Source organism: Scyliorhinus torazame, chromosome 6, assembly GCF_047496885.1.
Source record: "Scyliorhinus torazame isolate Kashiwa2021f chromosome 6, sScyTor2.1, whole genome shotgun sequence".
NCBI classification, from domain to species: domain Eukaryota; kingdom Metazoa; phylum Chordata; class Chondrichthyes; order Carcharhiniformes; family Scyliorhinidae; genus Scyliorhinus; species Scyliorhinus torazame.
This window is the reverse complement of record NC_092712.1, coordinates 22,972,523-22,990,193: the sequence shown is the minus strand read 5'-3', so window position 1 is coordinate 22,990,193 and position 17,671 is coordinate 22,972,523. Positions and strand designations below refer to the sequence as shown.

The 17,671-nt window shown below is 49.5% G+C and overlaps 1 pseudogene; it reads right to left on the bottom strand.

The window, feature by feature from the left end:
- LOC140425676 (myosin-13-like) overlaps positions 1-17,671 on the bottom strand; it is a 249,275-nt pseudogene that overhangs the window by 62,786 nt on the left and 168,818 nt on the right.

The window sequence follows — 17,671 nt, the reverse complement described above, 5'->3', positions numbered from 1 at the left end:
AACCGGAGCACCCGGAGGAAATCCATGCACACACGGGGAGGATGTGCAGACTCCGCACAGACAATGACCCAAGCCGGAATCGAACTTGGGACCTGGAGCTGTTAAGCAATTGTGCTATCCACAATGCTACCGTGCTGCCTGAACCCCATATGACTACTTTTTCCATCAACCTGCCATGGGAAAGTTTATCAAACGCCTTACTGAAGTCCATGTATATGACATCTACAGCACTCCCCTCATCAATTAACTTTGTCACTTCCTCAAAGAATTCTATTAGGTTTGTAAGACATGACCTTCCCTGCACAAAACCATGCTGCCTATCACTGATAAGTATTTTCTTCCAAATGTGAATAGATCCTATCCCTCAGTATCTCCTCCAACAGTTTGCCTACCACTGACGTCAAGCTCACAGGTCTACAATACCCTGGATTATCCCTGCTACCCTTCTTAAATAAAGGGACAACATTAGCAATTCTCCAGTCCTCCGGGACCTCACCTGTGCTCAAGGATGCTGCAAAGATATCTGTTAAGGCCCCAGCTATTTCGTCCCTTGCTTCCCTCAGTAACCTGGGATAGATCCCATCCGAACCTGGGGACTTGTCCACCTTAATGCCTTTTAGAATACCCAAAACTTCCCCCTTCCTTATGCCGACTTGACCTAGAGTATTTAAACATCCATCCCTAGCATCAACATCCGTCATGTCCCTCTCCTTGGTGAATACCGATGCAAAATACTCATTAAGAATCTCACCCATTTCCTCTGACTCCACGCATAAATTCCCTCTTTTGTCTTTGAGTGGGCCAATCCTTTCTCTAGTTACCCTCTTGCTCCTTATATACGAATGAAAGGCTTTGGGATTTTCCTTAACCCTGTTAGCCAAAGATATTTCATGACCCCTCTTAGCCCTCTTTATTGAGCGTTTGAGATTTGTCCTACTTTCCCGATATTCCTCCAAAGCTTCATCAGTTTTAAGTCGCCTAGATTTTAATCTTAGCTAGTTTCACAATTCCACCCGTCACCCATGGTTCCCTAATCGTGCCATTTCTATCCCTCATTTTCACAGGGACATGTCTGTCCTGCACTCTAATCAACCTTTCCTTAAGACTCCCATATTTCAAATGTGGATTTACCCTTAAACAGCTGCTCCCAATCCACATTCCCTAGCTCCTGCTGAATTTTGTTATACTTGGCCTTTCCCCAATTTAGCACTCTTTCTTTAGGACCACTCTCGTCTTTTGTCCATGAGTATTCTAAAACTTACGGAATTGTGATCGCTATTCCCAAAGTAATCACCGACTGAAACTTCAACCACCTGGCCTGGATCATTCCCCAATACCAGGTCCAGTATGGCCCCTTCCCGAGTTGGACTATTTACATACTACTCTAAAAAACTCTCCTGGATGCTCCTTACAAATTCTGCTCCATCTACGCCTCCAACACTACATGAGTCCCATTCAATGTTGGGGAAGTTAAAATCTCCCATCACGACCACCCTATTGCTCCTACATTTTTCTATAATCTATCTACATATTTGTACCTCTACTTCACGCTCGCTTTTGGGAGGCCTGTAGTAAAGTCCTAACAATGTTACTGCATCCTTCCTATTTCTTAGCTCCCCATATTGCCTCAGTGTGCGAATCCTCCATCATGCCCTCCTTAATCACAGCTGTGCTATCATCTCTGACCAGTAATGCAACTCCTCCACCCCTTTTATCTCCCTCTCTATCCCTCCTGAAGCATCTATACCCTGGGATATCTATTTGAGAGTCTTGCCCTTCCATCAACCAAGTCTCAGTAATACCAATAACATCATAGTCCCAGGTACTAATCCAAGCCTTAAGTTCATCTGCCTTACCTGCTACACTTCTCGCATTGAAACAAATGCACCTTAGACCACCTGTCCCTTTGCGTTCATCATCTCTTCCCTGTCTACTCTTCCCCTTAGTCACATTGAGTTTATTATCTAGTACCTTACTGACTTTAGTTGCTACCTCTTTACTGACCGCTAACTTCCTAATCTGGTTCCCATCCCCCTGCCACATTAGTTTAAAACCTCCCCAACAGTGTTAGCAAAAGCACCCCCTCGGACATTGGTTCCAGTCCTGCCCAGGTGTAGACCACCCGATTTGTAATGGGCCCACCGCCCCACAGTGGGCGAAACAGCTGGCTTGTAATGCAGCATAAGGCAGCAGCACGGGTCCAATTCCCGTACCAGCCTCCCCGAACAGGCGCCGGAATGTGGCGACTAGGGGCTTTTCACAGTAACTTCATTGAAGCCTACTTGTGACAATAAGCGATTATTATCATTATTATTATTATTTATGGCTGTGTACACATGTTTGCATGTACATGTGTACATATGTTTGTATGTTTTTATGGCTGTACACATGTTTGCATGTATGTCTGTACATAGGTTTGTATGTATTTATGGCTGTGTACACATGGTCATCTGTACATATGTTTGTATGTGTACCACAAGTCTAATATCCAAAATCTGGCACCCTTGGGATCAAGGCCATGTGGATTTCGAATTTTCCCAGACATTGGATTACCTGTCATTAGATTGGAGTTTTTAGTTGTCACATCGTGGAGGACTGAGACGTGATGTGGAATTGACAAAGCAACCCTGCTGGAACTCATTGCTGCTCCGCAGAATCTCAGCCTTGCTCCTGTATCCCATCACTGGGATTCATTCAAAATACAACAGGTGAATCCCAGTTATGGGTGGAAGGAAGTTCCATTTCCAGGATCTGACTCTAACCGTGAGTCCCTCGGGGCTGCAGGCTCACAGCGGGAGAATCCCCACCTCATCCGTACTGGAGAAACAGGCAGCTTTGTGTCTGGAGAATAGGGAAGGCTGAGGGAGGGGGGAGGGGAGTAGACCGATCTTACAAGTTGGAGGTTAGTGGTGAGTACTTTCTTCACATATGAGTGCCTTAATAGCCCGTTTCAGACTTCCGGGTGCGGCGATGACCAGCTAAGTCGCACGTTTCGGCAGCTCCCGGTGGAACGGACTTTTGGGCTCTTAATAGGAGCCCCAACGGCAATTTTAACGGCTAAAAACACTGTGTGGTAAACCAGAAGGGAATTCCCCCTGGACACAGATGGAAAAAGGAGAGGAAAGTGGCCGGATTGCGGAGGATCCTCTAGAGCAGCGGCAAGGAAAGCAAGCACAAAGCAAGCTGGCGTCGGAAGATGGCCATCTAGTATGGGGCCCTGACCAACAAGAGTTCCTGCGGCGCTGTGTGGAAGAACTGAAAAAGGAGATGAAGAAGGAGCTGCTGGCCCCAATATTACAGGCGATTGAAGGGCTAAAGGAGGAACAAAAGACCCAGGAGCAGGAGCTTCGGGTCGTGAAGGCAAAGGCCGCTGATAATGAAGACGAAATACAGGGCCTGGTGGTGAAGACAGAGATGCACGAGGCACAACACAAAAGGTGTGTGGAAAGGCTGGAGGAGTTGGAGAATAATGCGAGGAGGAAGAATTTAAGGATTCTTGGTCTTCCCGAAGGTGCGGAGGGGGCGGACGTCGGGGCATATGGGAGCACGATGCTGCACTCGTTAATGGGATCGGAGGCTCCGACGGGCCCATTGGAGGTGGAGGGAGCTTATCGAGTTATGACGCGAAGACAGAGGGCTGGAGAAATACCTCGAGCCATAGTGGTGAGATTTCTCCGATATAATGACAGAGAGATGGTCCTCAGATGGGCGAAGAAAACCCGGAACAGTAGGTGGGAGAACGCGGTGATCCGCGTATATCAAGATTGGAGTGCGGAGGTGGCGGGAAGGAGGGCGAGTTTCAATCGGGCCAAGGCGGTGCTTCACAAAAGGAAGGTCAAATTTGGAATGCTGCAACCGGCAAGACTGTGGGTCACACACCAAGGAAAGCACCACTACTTTGAGACGGCAGAAGAGGCGTGGACAGTTATTGTGGAGGAGCAGCTGGAATAGGCGGGCCAGAAAAAGAACGTTTGGGACAAAGTGGTGGGGTGATTATGTGGGGTGAGGGAGGGAAAAAGGGGGAAGGGATGATCTCTCAAGTTGTTAATCTTGCGACCCTGTAACTTTTCTCTCTTCCCCATGTCGTGGGGGGGGGGGGGGGGGGAGGATGAGGAATTGTGGGCGCCGGCCATTAGGGGTGGGGCCAAGTGGGAAACGCGGGCTTTGTTCCCGCGCTATGGTAATCATGGCGGGAACAGGGAAGCAGGAAGGAGGGGGCCTCGCACAGTGGGGGCCGAGGTCACGGGGGGGAAGCTGAGGTCAGCCAGAGTTTGCTGACTTCTGGGAGCAACATGGGGGGTGCAATTACACTAGAAGAGGATCTAGCGGGGGTGGGGGGGGGATTAACTGGGTTGCTGCTGCTGGGGAGAAGGGGGAGCTGGTACGGGGTGGGGTGGTCGAGGCGGGAGGGCGCCGTCGGGGGGAGATATGGCTACGTGGGTGAGGAGCTGGGTTAAAAAAGGGGATGGCTAGTCGACAAGGAGCGGGGGGGTAAAGAGTCCCCCAACCCGGCTGATCACGTGGAACGTGAGAGGGCTGAACGGGCCGATTAAAAGGGCACGGGTACTTGCACATCTAAAGAAATTAAAGGCAGATGTGGTTATGTTGCAGGAGACGCATTTGAAACTGATAGACCAGGTCAGACTATGCAAAGGATGGGTGGGGCAGGTGTTTCATTCGGGGTTAGACGCAAAGAACAGGGGGGTGGCTATATTAGTGGGGAAACGGGTACTGTTTGAGGCAAAGGCCATCGTGGCGGATAGCGGGGGTAGATACGTGATGGTGAGTGGCAGATTGCAAGGGGAGGCGGTGGTTCTAGTGAACGTATATGCCCCGAACTGGGATGATGCCAATTTTATGAGGCGAATGTTGGGACGTATCCCGGACCTAGAGGCGGGAAAGTTGGTAATGGGGGGAGACTTTAATATGGTGCTGGACCCAGGGCTGGACAGATCGAGGTCCAGGACTGGGAGGAGGCCGGCTGCAGCTAGGGTGCTCAAGGACTTTATGGAGCAGATGGGAGGAGTAGACCCCTGGAGATTTAGCAGGCCTAGGAGTAAGGAGTTCTCGTTTTTCTCCTATGTCCATAAAGTATATTCACGGATAGACTTTTTTGTATTGGGAAGGGCGCTGATCCCAAAGGTGACAGGGACGGAGTACACGGCAATAGCTATTTCGGACCACGCTCCACATTGGGTGGACCTGGAGATAGGGGAGGAAAAAGAACAGCACCCGCCCTGGAGAATGGACATGGAACTATTGGCAGATGAGGGGGTGTGTTTAAGGGTGAGGGGGTGGATTGAAAGGTACTTGGAACTTAATGATAATGGGGAGGTACAGGTGGGAGTGGTCTGGGAGGCACTGAAGGCAGTGGTTAGAGGGGAGCTGATATCTATTAGGGCACATAAAGGAAAGCAGGAGGGTAGGGAAAGGGAGCGGTTGCTGAAAGAACTTCTGAGGGTGGACAGAAAATATGCGGAGGCACCGGAGGAGGGACTGTACAGGGAAAGGCAAAGGCTACATGTAGAATTTGACTTGTTGATTACGGGTAATGCAGAGGCCCAATGGAGGAAGGCACAAGGTGTACAGTATGAATATGGGGAGAAGGCGAGCCGGTTGCTGGCCCACCAACTGAGGAAGAGGGGAGCAGCGAGGGAGATAGGAGGGAGAGATGGAGCGGGGAGCGGAGAGAGTGAATGGGTGTTCAAGGTATTCTACGAAAGATTATATAAAGCTCAGCCCCCGGAAGGGAAGGAGAGAATGATGTGCTTACTGGATCAGCTGGAATTCCCTAAGGTGGAGGAACAGGAGAGAGTGGGGATGGGAGCACAGATTGAGATGGAGGAGGTAGTGAAAGGGATTGGGAGCATGCAGGTGGGGAAGGCCCCGGGACCAGACGGGTTCCCGGTGGAATTTTATAGGAAGTATATGGACTTGCTGGCCCCGCTTCTGACGAGAACCTTTAATGAGGCTAGGGAAAGGGGGCAGTTGCCCTCGACTATGTCAGAGGCAAAGATATCGCTCCTCCTAAAGAAGGAAAAAGACCCGCTGCAATGCGGGTCCTATAGGCTCATTTCTCTTTTAAACGTAGACGCTAAGATTCTGGCCAAGGTAATGGCGACGAGGATAGGGGATTGTGTCCCGGGGGTGGTTCACGAGGACCAAACTGGGTTTGTGAAGGGGAGACAGCTGAATACGAATATACGGAGGCTGCTAGGGGTAATGATGATGCCCCCGCCAGAGGGGGAAGCGGAGATAGTGGTGGCGATGGATGCCGAGAAAGCATTTGATAGAGTGGAGTGGGATTATCTGTGGGAGGTGCTGAGGAGATTTGGCTTCGGAGATGGATATATCGGATGGGTACAGCTGCTGTGTAGGGCACCGATGGCGAGCGTGGTTACGAATGGACGGGGGTCTGATTATTTCCGGCTTTACAGAGGGACGAGGCAGGGATGTCCCCTGTCTCCGTTATTGTCTGCACTGGCGATTGAGCCCCTGGCCATGGCACTGAGGGGTTCCAGGAAGTGGAGGGGAGTGTTTAGGGGAGGAGAAGAACACCGGGTATCTCTGTATGCGGATGATTTGTTGTTGTATGTGGCGGACCCGGTGGAGGGGATGCCAGAGATAATGCGGATACTTGGGGATTTTTCGGGGTATAAATTGAACATGGGGGAAAAGTGAGTTGTTTGTGGTGCATCCGGGGGAGCAGAGCAGGGAAATAGAGGATTTACCGCTGAAGAAGGTAACAAGAGACTTCCGATACTTGGGGATTCAGATAGCCAAGAATTGGGGAACCTTGCACCGGCTTAATTTAACACGATTGGTGGAACAGATGGAGGAGGACTTCAAGAGATGGGACATGGTGTCCCTGTCACTGGCGGGTAGGGTGCAGGCGGTTAAAATGGTGGTTCTCCCGAGATTCCTCTTTGTGTTTCAGTGCCTCCCGGTGATGGTCACGAAGGCTTTTTTTAAGAGAACTGAGAAAAGCATTATGAGTTTTGTGTGGGCCGGGAAGACCCCGAGAGTGAGGAGGGGGTTCTTGCAGCATAGTAGGGATAGGGGGGGTTGGCACTACCGAGCCTAAATGATTATTACTGGGCCGCCAATATCTCAATGGTGTGTAAGTGGATGGGAGAAGGGGAGGGAGCGGCGTGGAAGAGATTGGAGAGGGCGTCCTGCAAGGGGACCAGCTTACAAGCAATGGTGACGGCACCGTTGCCGTTCTCACCGAAGAAATACACTACAAGCCCGGTGGTGGTGGCAACATTAAAAATTTGGGGGTAGTGGAGACGGCATGGGGGAAGGACGGGAGCCTCGGTACGGTCCCCGATAAGAAATAACCATAGGTTTGTTCCGGGGAGAATGGATGGGGGATTTGGAGCATGGCAAAGAGCTGGGGTAGTACAATTGAGAGATCTGTTCGTAGATGGGACGTTTGCGAGTCTGGGAGCGCTGACGGAAAAATATGGGTTGCCCCAAGGGAATGCATTTCGGTATATGCAACTGAGGGCTTTTGCGAGGCAACAGGTGAGGGAATTCCCGCAGCTCCCGACGCAGGAGGTGCAGGATAGAGTGATCTCAGAGACATGGGTGGGGGATGGTCAGGGAAATGAGGGACGAGGGGGAGATCATGGTAGATGAGCTGAAAGGGAAATGGGAAGAAGAGCTGGGGGAGGAGATTGAGGAGGGGCTGTGGGCTGATGCCCTACGTAGGGTAAACTCGTCGTCCTCATGTGCCAGGCTAAGCCTGATACAATTCAAGGTTCTACACAGGGCGCATACGACTGGAGCACGGCTCAGTAAATTTTTCGGGGTAGAGGATCGGTGTGGGAGATGCTCGAGAAGCCCAGCGAATCACACCCACATGTTCTGGTCATGTCCGGCATTACAGGGGTTCTGGGTGGGGGTGGCGAAGGTGCTTTCGAAGGTGGTGGGGGTCCGGGTCGAGCCAAGCTGGGGGTTGGCTATATTCGGGGTTGCAGAAGAGCCGGGAGTGCAGGAGGCGAGAGAGGCTGATGTTTTGGCCTTTGCGTCCCTAGTAGCCCGGCACAGGATATTGCTTATGTGGAAGGAAGCCAAACCCCCGGGCGTGGAGACCTGGATAAACGACATGGCAGGGTTTATAAAGTTAGAACGGATCAAGTTCGTATTAAGGGGTTCAGCTCAAGGGTTCACCAGGCGGTGGCAACCGTTTATCAACTACCTCACAGAAAGGTAGAGGGAATGAAAAGAAAGAAAGACAACAGCAGCAACCCAGGGGGGGGGGGGGGGGGGAGGAACCGGACGGACTCTCAGGGATGTCATTGTATATGTATAGACATTTGTTATAGGTAATGTATATTGGACTGTTGGATTGTATCTTTGGAGAGTAACTATTTTTGACAAGGCAGTTGCCATTTAGTTTGTTTTTTGTTTCTGTTTATATATTAGTTATTTATTTGTTTAAAATTGGCCACTGTTATTTATATTGCTTTGTTGTTGTTTAAAAGAAACACTACGTACTGTTATGTTTGGCCAAAAAATCTTGAATAAAATATATTTTTAAAAATTAAAAAAATAGCCCGTTTCAGTGGGCGGTTAAGAGTTAACTATATAACCATATAACTATATTGGCCGTGACTAGGCTAGGTCAGCATCTCCACTGCGAAAGGACATTAGTGAACCAAATCAGGTTTTAGGACAATCCAGTTATGCATAAGAAGAGTTCATGAGGCACATTGAGCCCATGTCCACCCATCAGACGCTGGTCACAATTACAGAGATTACTTCTTAAAATTCCAGATTTAGTTAATTAACTGAGGCTAAATTTCCCGACTGTCTTGATTCGCTTAGAACTCCTGTCTCAGATCAGTAACCAGACCTCTCTTTCTTTTATTTGTTTATGGGGTATGGGTGTTGTTGGATGGGCCAGCATTTGTTGCCCATCCCTGGGGGCATTTAAGAGTCCACCACATTGCTGTGGATCTGGAGTCACATAATAATCGCTGATTGTCACAAGTGGGCTTCAATGGGGTGAATGTGAAAAGCCCCTAGTCGCCATATTCCGGCACCTGTTCGGGGAGGCCGGTACGGGAATTGAACCCGCACAGCTGGCATTGTTCTGCATTACAAGCCAGCTGTTTAGTCCACTGTGCTAAACCAGCTAAACATGTAGGCCAGACCAGGTAAGGATGCCTTTAAAGAGCATTAATGAACAAGATGGATTTTTACAGCAATCAACAATGGACGTGGTCATCTTTGACTTTTAATTTCAGATTGTTCCTGAATTCAGTTTCGCCGTCTTCCACGGTGGGATTTGAACCTGGGTCCCCAGAACATTACCCTGGGTCTCTGGATTACTCGTCCAGCAACAATCCCACGACATCACTGCCTCCCCAATAAAGTGCTCTACTCTGAGCTCCGCAATGACAAGCGATCACTAGGAGGGCAGAGGAAACAATACAAAGACACTTTGCAAGCCTCCCTAAATAAATGCAACATCCCCATCGACGGGTGGGAATCGCTTTCCTTAGAACGCACACGCTGGAGAAAAAGCATCCGCAAGTACCGGCTCATTACCCGAACAGGCGCCGGAGTGTGGCGACTAGGGGCTTTTCACAGTAACTTAATTGCAGTGTTAACGTACGCCGACTTGTGACAATAAAAGATTATTATAATTACCTCAAGCGTCGTGGGGTGGAGCATGCGGAAGCCAAGCGTAAACAGCGGAAGGAGAGCGCAGAATCCAGAGCGTCCCACTCACCCACCTCATTGAGCACCACCTGCCAAACCGGTGGCAGAATCTGCGGATCAGCCACCGCAGAACCCACCTCCCCGGAGTGGAAGCACGTCATCCTCGACCCTGAGGGACTGCCCAATAAGAAGAATGCCGCTGGATAATGAACGGTAGCGTTAGCCACAATAGCACTACCCTGAATGTGATGATCATCACATTATGGGCAGCACGGTAGACAAGTGGCTAGCACTGTGGCTTCACAGAGCCAGGGTCCCAGGTTCGATTCCCCGCTGGGACACCGCGCGGAGTCTGCACATTCTCCCAGTGTCTGCGTGGGTTTCCTCCGGGTGCTCGGGTTTCCTCCCACAAAGATGTGCAGGTTAGGTGGATTAGCCGTGCTAAATTGCCCTTAGTGTCCAAAAAGGTTAGGAGGGATTATTGGGTTACGGGTTACAGGGATATGGTGGAAGTGAGGGCTTAAGTGGGTCGGTGCAGACTCGATGGGCTGAATGGCCTCTTTCTGCACTATATGTTCTATTATTGTTTGCGGTAGCTTGCTGTGTGCAAATTGGCTGCCACACCACCCCTGTTATAATAAAGCATTTACTTCTCCGTAAAGTGCTTTGGGTGATGAAAAGGATCTTTAAATCCAAATGTTTTCTTTCTGTAACAGAAGCTGACTAACCAACCCAGCCCAAGTCGTGATACAGTTTAGTTTCGAGAAGCTACATCAATGGCTCCGAAGTGGAGATGTGCGGGTTAGGTGGATTGGCCATGCTAAATTGCCCATAGTGTCCAAAATTGCCCTTAGTGTAGGGTGGGGTTACTGGGTTATGGGGATAGGGTGGAGGTGTGGACCTTGGGTAGGGTGCTCTTTCCAAGAGCCGGTGCAGACTCGATGGGCCGAATGGCCTCCTTCTGCACTGTAAATTCTATGTCTATGTCTATGTCTAAGTTCCTGGGGGTCACCATCACCAACAGTCTGTCCTGGTCCACTCACGTTGATGCAACAGTCAAGAAAGCCCAACAGCATTTCTACTTCCAACGGAAGCTAAAGAAATTTGGCCTGTCTGCATCGACTCTCACAAACGCCTACAGATGTGCGATAGAGAGCATCCTATCCGGCTGCATCACAGCTTGGTATGGCAACCACTCAGCCCAAGATCGCTAGAAGCTGCAGAGTGTGGTGAACTCAGCCCAACGCATTGCACAAGCTTGCCATCCTCCCATTGATTCTGTCTACACCTCCCGCTGCCTCAGGAAGGCAGACAGCATTATCAGAGACCCCTCCCACCCAGGCATTGCCTTCTTCCGGACCCTTCCATCAGGCAGAAGGTACAGGAGTCTGAAGACTCGCACATCCAGACATAGGAACAGCTTCTTCCCCACAGCTACAAGACTCCTCAATGACTCTCCCTTGGACTGACCTGTTCCCTATTAGAACACTGGCTGGGATTCTCCAATCCCGCGGCCAAGTCCTGACACCGGCGTGAAAAGCAGCGGCAACCACTCTGGCGTCAACGGTCCCCGATATTGAGGATTGCTCCCCTTCCTAGGGGGCTAGGTCGGCGGGGGAGTGGTCCCCGCAGCTCCAGTCGGCGTGGAACGGCCGGCGCGGGTTCGCGCATGCGCGGAACGGCTGCCGTGATTCCGTGCATGCGCGTGCGTTCCCGTCTCCGCGCCGGCCCCCGGGCAATATGGCGGAGCCAGACAGGGGCCCGACGCGGAGGAACATAACCCCCTTGAAACCAGCCCGCCCGCTGATCGGTAGGCCTCGATCGCGGGCCAGGCCACTGTGGGGCCCCCACCCTGGGGTCGGATCCCCCCCCCCCCTTCCAGGACGGCCCCCCCAGACACACCTTCCAGGTCCTGGCTTGTGGAACCTGAGTAACCCACGCCGGGGGGACTCGGCAGTGTTGGTGGAAGAAATTGCGATATGTGTCAGGATTGGTATAATAAAGATGTCTCAAAGTATTGTAATAGCACAGGTCAGGGGCAAACCAGCAGGCAAGTGGTTAAACATGTACCAAGAGAAAACCAGCAAGCAAGGGGTTAAAGTCACCCACATTGGAAATGATTTTATCATCTCACAGAGCATTTGAATATGAAAAGGGAAACACAGGAGGCCCCAGTAAGTCTAAGGGATCCATTGTCCAACACATTCGCACCTCTTCTAGAAGTTAAATATGTTCAAACCCATGAGATTGTAAGGAAACAGTGTATTCTTTAATCGTTTTCCCATTACGGGGACCAGAAAATATGCAAACTGATCACTTTGTATTGTTCCGAATGATTCAGTAACTTCAATACCTGCTCGTGACTCCGAAGCACTTTAAATATATATGCGTGTAATTCTGACTATGATCAGAGCTGACTTTTGAGAGCTACAGGGTGGTCTTGGGGTCTGTCTCTCCTGTGTGCACACAGTTTTTCCGAATTAAACAAAGTTTTACCAACACCACGTAGTCGAGAACAGACTTTGAGGTTTTTCTTCCCTCCAACAGCGGCCACTCGGCCCGTCGCGGCTCAGACAATCGCTGGGGGGCCCTTTCAACGGCCCCCGACCGGCGCGGCGGCGATACCGCGGGCGCCCGAGAATCGGCGCCAGAGCAGAGGTAAGCCGGCGTCGGGGCGCGATTCTCGCGACTCCCTGGGGACTCTCTGACCCGACGCGGGGTCGAAGAATCCTGGACACTATTCACGACGCCCTATGCTGCTCTTGCTCATGTATTTGCTTTGTTTGGCCCCTTGTTCCGCGCTGTAACCAATCACTGTTTTGTCGATGTACCATTTGTCAATGTTCTCTGTTGATTATTCTTTTTGCCTACTATGTACGTACTGTGTACTTGCTCTCGGCCGCAGAAAAATGCTTTTCACTGCACTTCGGTACATGTGACAATCAATCAATTAATCAAAAAGCTCAGTGTGTCAGCCCCATTGTCTTCACAATCCAGCAGGACAGGCTTCTACACAAGAGGTTGAATTTTACAGCAGTGGTCGGGTCCCCTTGAGCTCACTCCTCTCCCCTACACCCCAGCATAAAGATCAAAGACAAACATCAACCCCCACCCACTAATGTATCGTCACCCTCAGAAGGGAGATGATGGGGTAGCGGTAATGTCAGTGAATTAGTCATTCAGAAGCCCCAAACTCTGGGGGCATGGGTTCAAATCCCACCACAGCAGCTGGTGGGATTTAAGTTCCGTTAATAAAATCTGAAATCTAAAGTTAGCCTCAGCAACGATGACCATGAAACCATCGTCGATTGTTGTAAAACCCGTCTGGTTCACTAATGTCCTTTAGAGAAGGAATTCTTCCGCCCTTACCCGGTCTGGCCTGCAGGTGACTCCAGACCCACAGCGATGATAACTGCCCTCTGAAATTAGCCCAGCATGACACAGTTCATTCAGGATGGGGCAACAAATGTTGGTCTTTTGAGCAGCACGCAGATCAAACAAAATCATTTTTAAATTTCTCAAAAGCAAAATGAAGCTCGAGATGTGAAATGAAAGCAGAGAATAGTGGAAATATTCCACAAGTACCTGTGGAGAGAGAAGAGAAAGTTAACCTTTCACTTCATTGACCTCACCGGTCTGATGAAAGGTAAACATTAACTCTGTCTCTCTCCACAGACGCTGCCTTAACATCAGAAATCATACCTGGCTTCCTCCAATTCCCCCAGCTTCTGAATGCCCTCTGTCTCATATTTTGTTTTCCACAGTAAGGCGTCCGCGTTGGCTTTGCAGGCGGACATCTGAAGGTTGGACCGTTCCTCCTGTTCCTCCTCGAGCTGCTCCCGGAGGACATCGCAGTCACTGCGCGAATCCTGCAGACGCTGAGATAGTCCCATCCTCAGCTGTGGACCGAGGGCCAAACATGATCAAACACAACGACAAGCTGCATTTACACCGCGATACAGGAAAGATTAGGGGGCCGGTTTAGCTCGGTGGGCTGGACAGCTGGCTCGCGAGGCCAGCAGCGCGGGTTCAATTCCCGTACCGGCCGAGGTTATTAACCTCGCCCCTCGCCTGAGGTGTGGTGACCCTCAGGTTAAATCACCACCAGTCAGCTCTCCCCCCTCAAAGGGGAAAGCAGCCTACGGTCATCTGAGACCATGGCGACTTTACTTACAGTAGAAATTAACATTGAGCTAAAGGAGATGTTAAAATGGGTGAATAATTTGCTGGCACGAAGCACGTACATTGGCAGATAAAATAATGAAGGGATCGGGCAACCTAGGTTCTCCCGATAGACAATGATTTGAGCAGCCACAAGAACAATTAGCACATATAGTGCTTTAAACACCTTAAAATGTCCCAAGGGATTTCACAGGAGGGAAGACAAACAGAATTCAACACATTTGGAGATAACTTGACTTGGTCTGTATTATCTGTTTTTTGATTAAGCTTTTGGTCACAAGTTAAAAGGGGGGTGGGTGGGGGAGATAGACAGGTGGCAAAATGTACATAGAACATTACAGCGCAGTACAGGCCCTTCGGCCCTCGATGTTGCGCCGACCTGTGAAACCACTCTAAAGCCCATCTACACTATTCCCTTATCGTCCCTATGTCTATCCAATGACCATTTGAATGCCCTTAGTGTTGGCGAGTCCACTACTGTTGCAGGCAGGGCATTCCATGCCCTTACTACTCTCGGAGTAAAGAACCTACCTCTGACATCTGTCTTTTATCTATCTCCCCTCAATTTAAAGCTATGTCCCCTCGTGCTAGACATCACCATCCGAGGAAAAAGGCTCTCACTGTCCACCCTATCCAATCCTCTGATCATCTTGTATGCCTCAATTAAGTCATCTCTTAACCTTCTTCTCTCTAACAAAAACAGTCTCAAGTCCCTCAGCCTTTCCTCATAAGATCTTCCCTCCATACCAGGCAACATTCTGGTAAATCTCCTCTGCACCCTTTCCAATGCTTCCACAGCCTTCCTATAATGCGGCGACCAAAATTGCACGCAATACTCCAAATGCGGCCGCACCAGAGTTTTGTACAGCTGCAACATGACCTCATGGCTCCGAAACTCAATCCCTCTACCAATAAAAGCTAACACACCATACGCCTTCTTAACAACCCTCTCAACCTGGGTGGCAACTTTCAGGGATCTATGTACATGGACACCGAGATCTCTCTGCTCATCCACACTGCCAAGAATCTTACCATTAGCCCGGTACTCTGTCTGCCTGTTATTCCTTCCAAAATGAATCACCTCACACTTTTCTGCATTAAATTCCATTTGCCACCTCTCAGCCCAGCGCTGCAGCTTATCTATGTCCCTCTGTAACTTGCAACATCCTTCCGCACTGTCCACCACTCCACTGACTTTAGTGTCATCTGCAAATTTACTCACCCATCCTTCTATGCCCTCCTCCAGGTCATTTATAAAAATGACAAACAGCAGCGGCCCCAAAACAGATCCTTGTGGTACACCACTAGTAACTGGACTCCAGTCTGAACACTTCCCATCAACCACCACCCTTTGTCTTCTTCCAGCTAGTAAGGGATCAGTAAGGGAATCAAAGGTTATGGGGATAAGGCGGGAAAGTGGAGTTGAGGATTATCACATCAAAACAGCCATGATCTCATTGAATGGTGGAATGGACTCGAGGGGCTCTGCTCATATGTCCTATGGTCTTGCGGTCTTAGAAAATTCAGAAATAATACGTCCGGAATTCTCCAACCCGTCCGTGGCCATCCCTCTGTCAGTGAGAATTTGGCATTTCGGCCAAAGTGCCATTCACTTTCAGCGAGCGAGCGAGGACGGGGATTTTCCGCGGATAGGTAAACAATGAACCCAAGCCTGAGAACAGATGATCTGTGGAATTTGATCCGAATTTAAAGTGATGGGGACCATTCATTTTTATTCGATAAATTAAGGAGAGCTGTAATTATTTGTCTGCTGAAATATTGATAATTCTTTTATAGTTTAACACTTTATTTTTATTTAATGACTGTCTTTAACTAATGAGTTTTGTTTTATTTGTATCATCCTCACAATTCAGCACCCGTCACTATGGCGATTTATCAATTTTGAATATTGCAAACCCCTATCTGGAGATAGAATTAAAAATAAAGAAATAACTGAGAAGGGGGGGGGGATGTGAGGAAGAACTTTATTATTGGTAATGTCCCAGAGGTCACTGCCCACGGCGAGGATAGTGCAATTGAAGGGGATCAAAAGGGAATTGGATTGGAAAGTGAGGAACTCAAAGCTACTGGATTGCAGAATAGAGCGGGAGAATGGGCCCCACTGGATTGCTCTACAGAGAGCTAGCATGGATTTGAAGGGCCGAATGACTGTGACTCGAATGTGAGTGTCAAAGAAGGAGAGTAGTTAAAGCAAAAAGATCAAGAGATTTGTAAAAACAATATCTGTGAGATGGATTTGTATCAGCGTGGTTTAATTCATACCAATCATGTGCCCACTCAGCTGTTGATATGTTTAGGCTGCTTTGAGTCAGTGGCGAATGTTCGTTGACCACTTGCACCACAGGGACTGCAGCAGCTCCAGGCAGTGGCGTACCACCACCTTCTGAGGGGCAGTTAGGGATGAACAAGAAGCTTGGCCTTCCCTGTGATGTCCACATCTGGTAAGTGGATGAAACAGAACATTGGAAACTTCCAGCTCTGAAGCAGAGCCACAGGGACTCGAAACGTTAACTCTGGTTTCTCGCTGCACAGATGCTGCGAGACCCGCCGCGTTTTATCCAGCATTTCCTGCTGTTATTATTGGAAATTTTGGCTCAGGGTTGCTCGAGAGGCAGGCCTCAGGAAGGCTGGCACGGAGACACGGACCTTCGATTCCTCATCCAGCCGGTTCGTCAGGTCTTCCATCTGCTGGTTCAAGGCCACTTTCATCCGTGTGAACTGTGCGATTAGCGTGTCCCGCTCCTCTATCTGCTGCGTCAGGTCTCCTGAAACCAGAGATGCCCAAACAATTGATCACACTGAAAACCCAAATATGTCACAGCAGAAAGTGGCAGTAAAAACAAGCGGTTCCCTTTTCCTTCAGTCTCACAAAGGTTTCTCTCCCCCAGAAATACAATTCAAGTAACTTTCAGTTTTGTTGTTCTTACTTTTCAGTGTGGTACTGAAGCTGTCCAGATCTGATGAATATTTTTCAATGCGGCCAACAAGAATATTCCTCTATAAATATGAAAATTGGATTCCGATCTTATCAGCAGCAAAGCATAGGAAGCTATGGCCAGAGGAACAGGAGGAGCCCACTGAGCTCCCTGAATCTATCCCGCCATTTAATGAGATCATGGCTGATCGGTGGTCTAACTCCATATACCCGCCTTTGGCCCTTATCCCTTAATGTATTTGCTTAACAAAAATTCTTGCCTCATTCCCGAATGTGGGAATGAGTTTAGGCTCGATGGACGAGATCCTCCGTCCGAGAGACTATGTTCTCCTGCCAGAGCGCAGATTAGAAAGCGATTCCCAATCTCTTGCCATACCTGGCGACAATCCCGTTTTCCTCAGTAACGTGGGATTCTCCAGCCTCACCGGGAACTCCGTAACCGGCAGCGCGAGGCCGAGTCTTACCCAATGTCTGAGTGCTGATAGTACGAGGACCGAGGGGAGTCACAGGTTTAAGATTGTGGACAAGAGATGCAGGAGGAACGTGAAGAAGATTTTTTTGGCAGGATGAAGATGCTCCATGTGCATTGGATTGTCTGTCTTGTATCTATCATCCTGCCTGTCGTGTATCTATCATCCTGCCTGTCGTGTATCTATCATCCTGTCTGTCTTGTATCTATCATCCTGCCTGTCGTGTATCTATCATCCTGCCTGTCGTGTATCTATCATCCTGTCTGTCTTGTATCTATCATCCTGCCTGTCGTGTATCTATCATCCTGCCTGTCGTGTATCTATCATCCTGTCTGTCGTGTATTTATCATCCTGTCTGTCGTGTATCTATCATCCTGCCTGTCGTGTATCT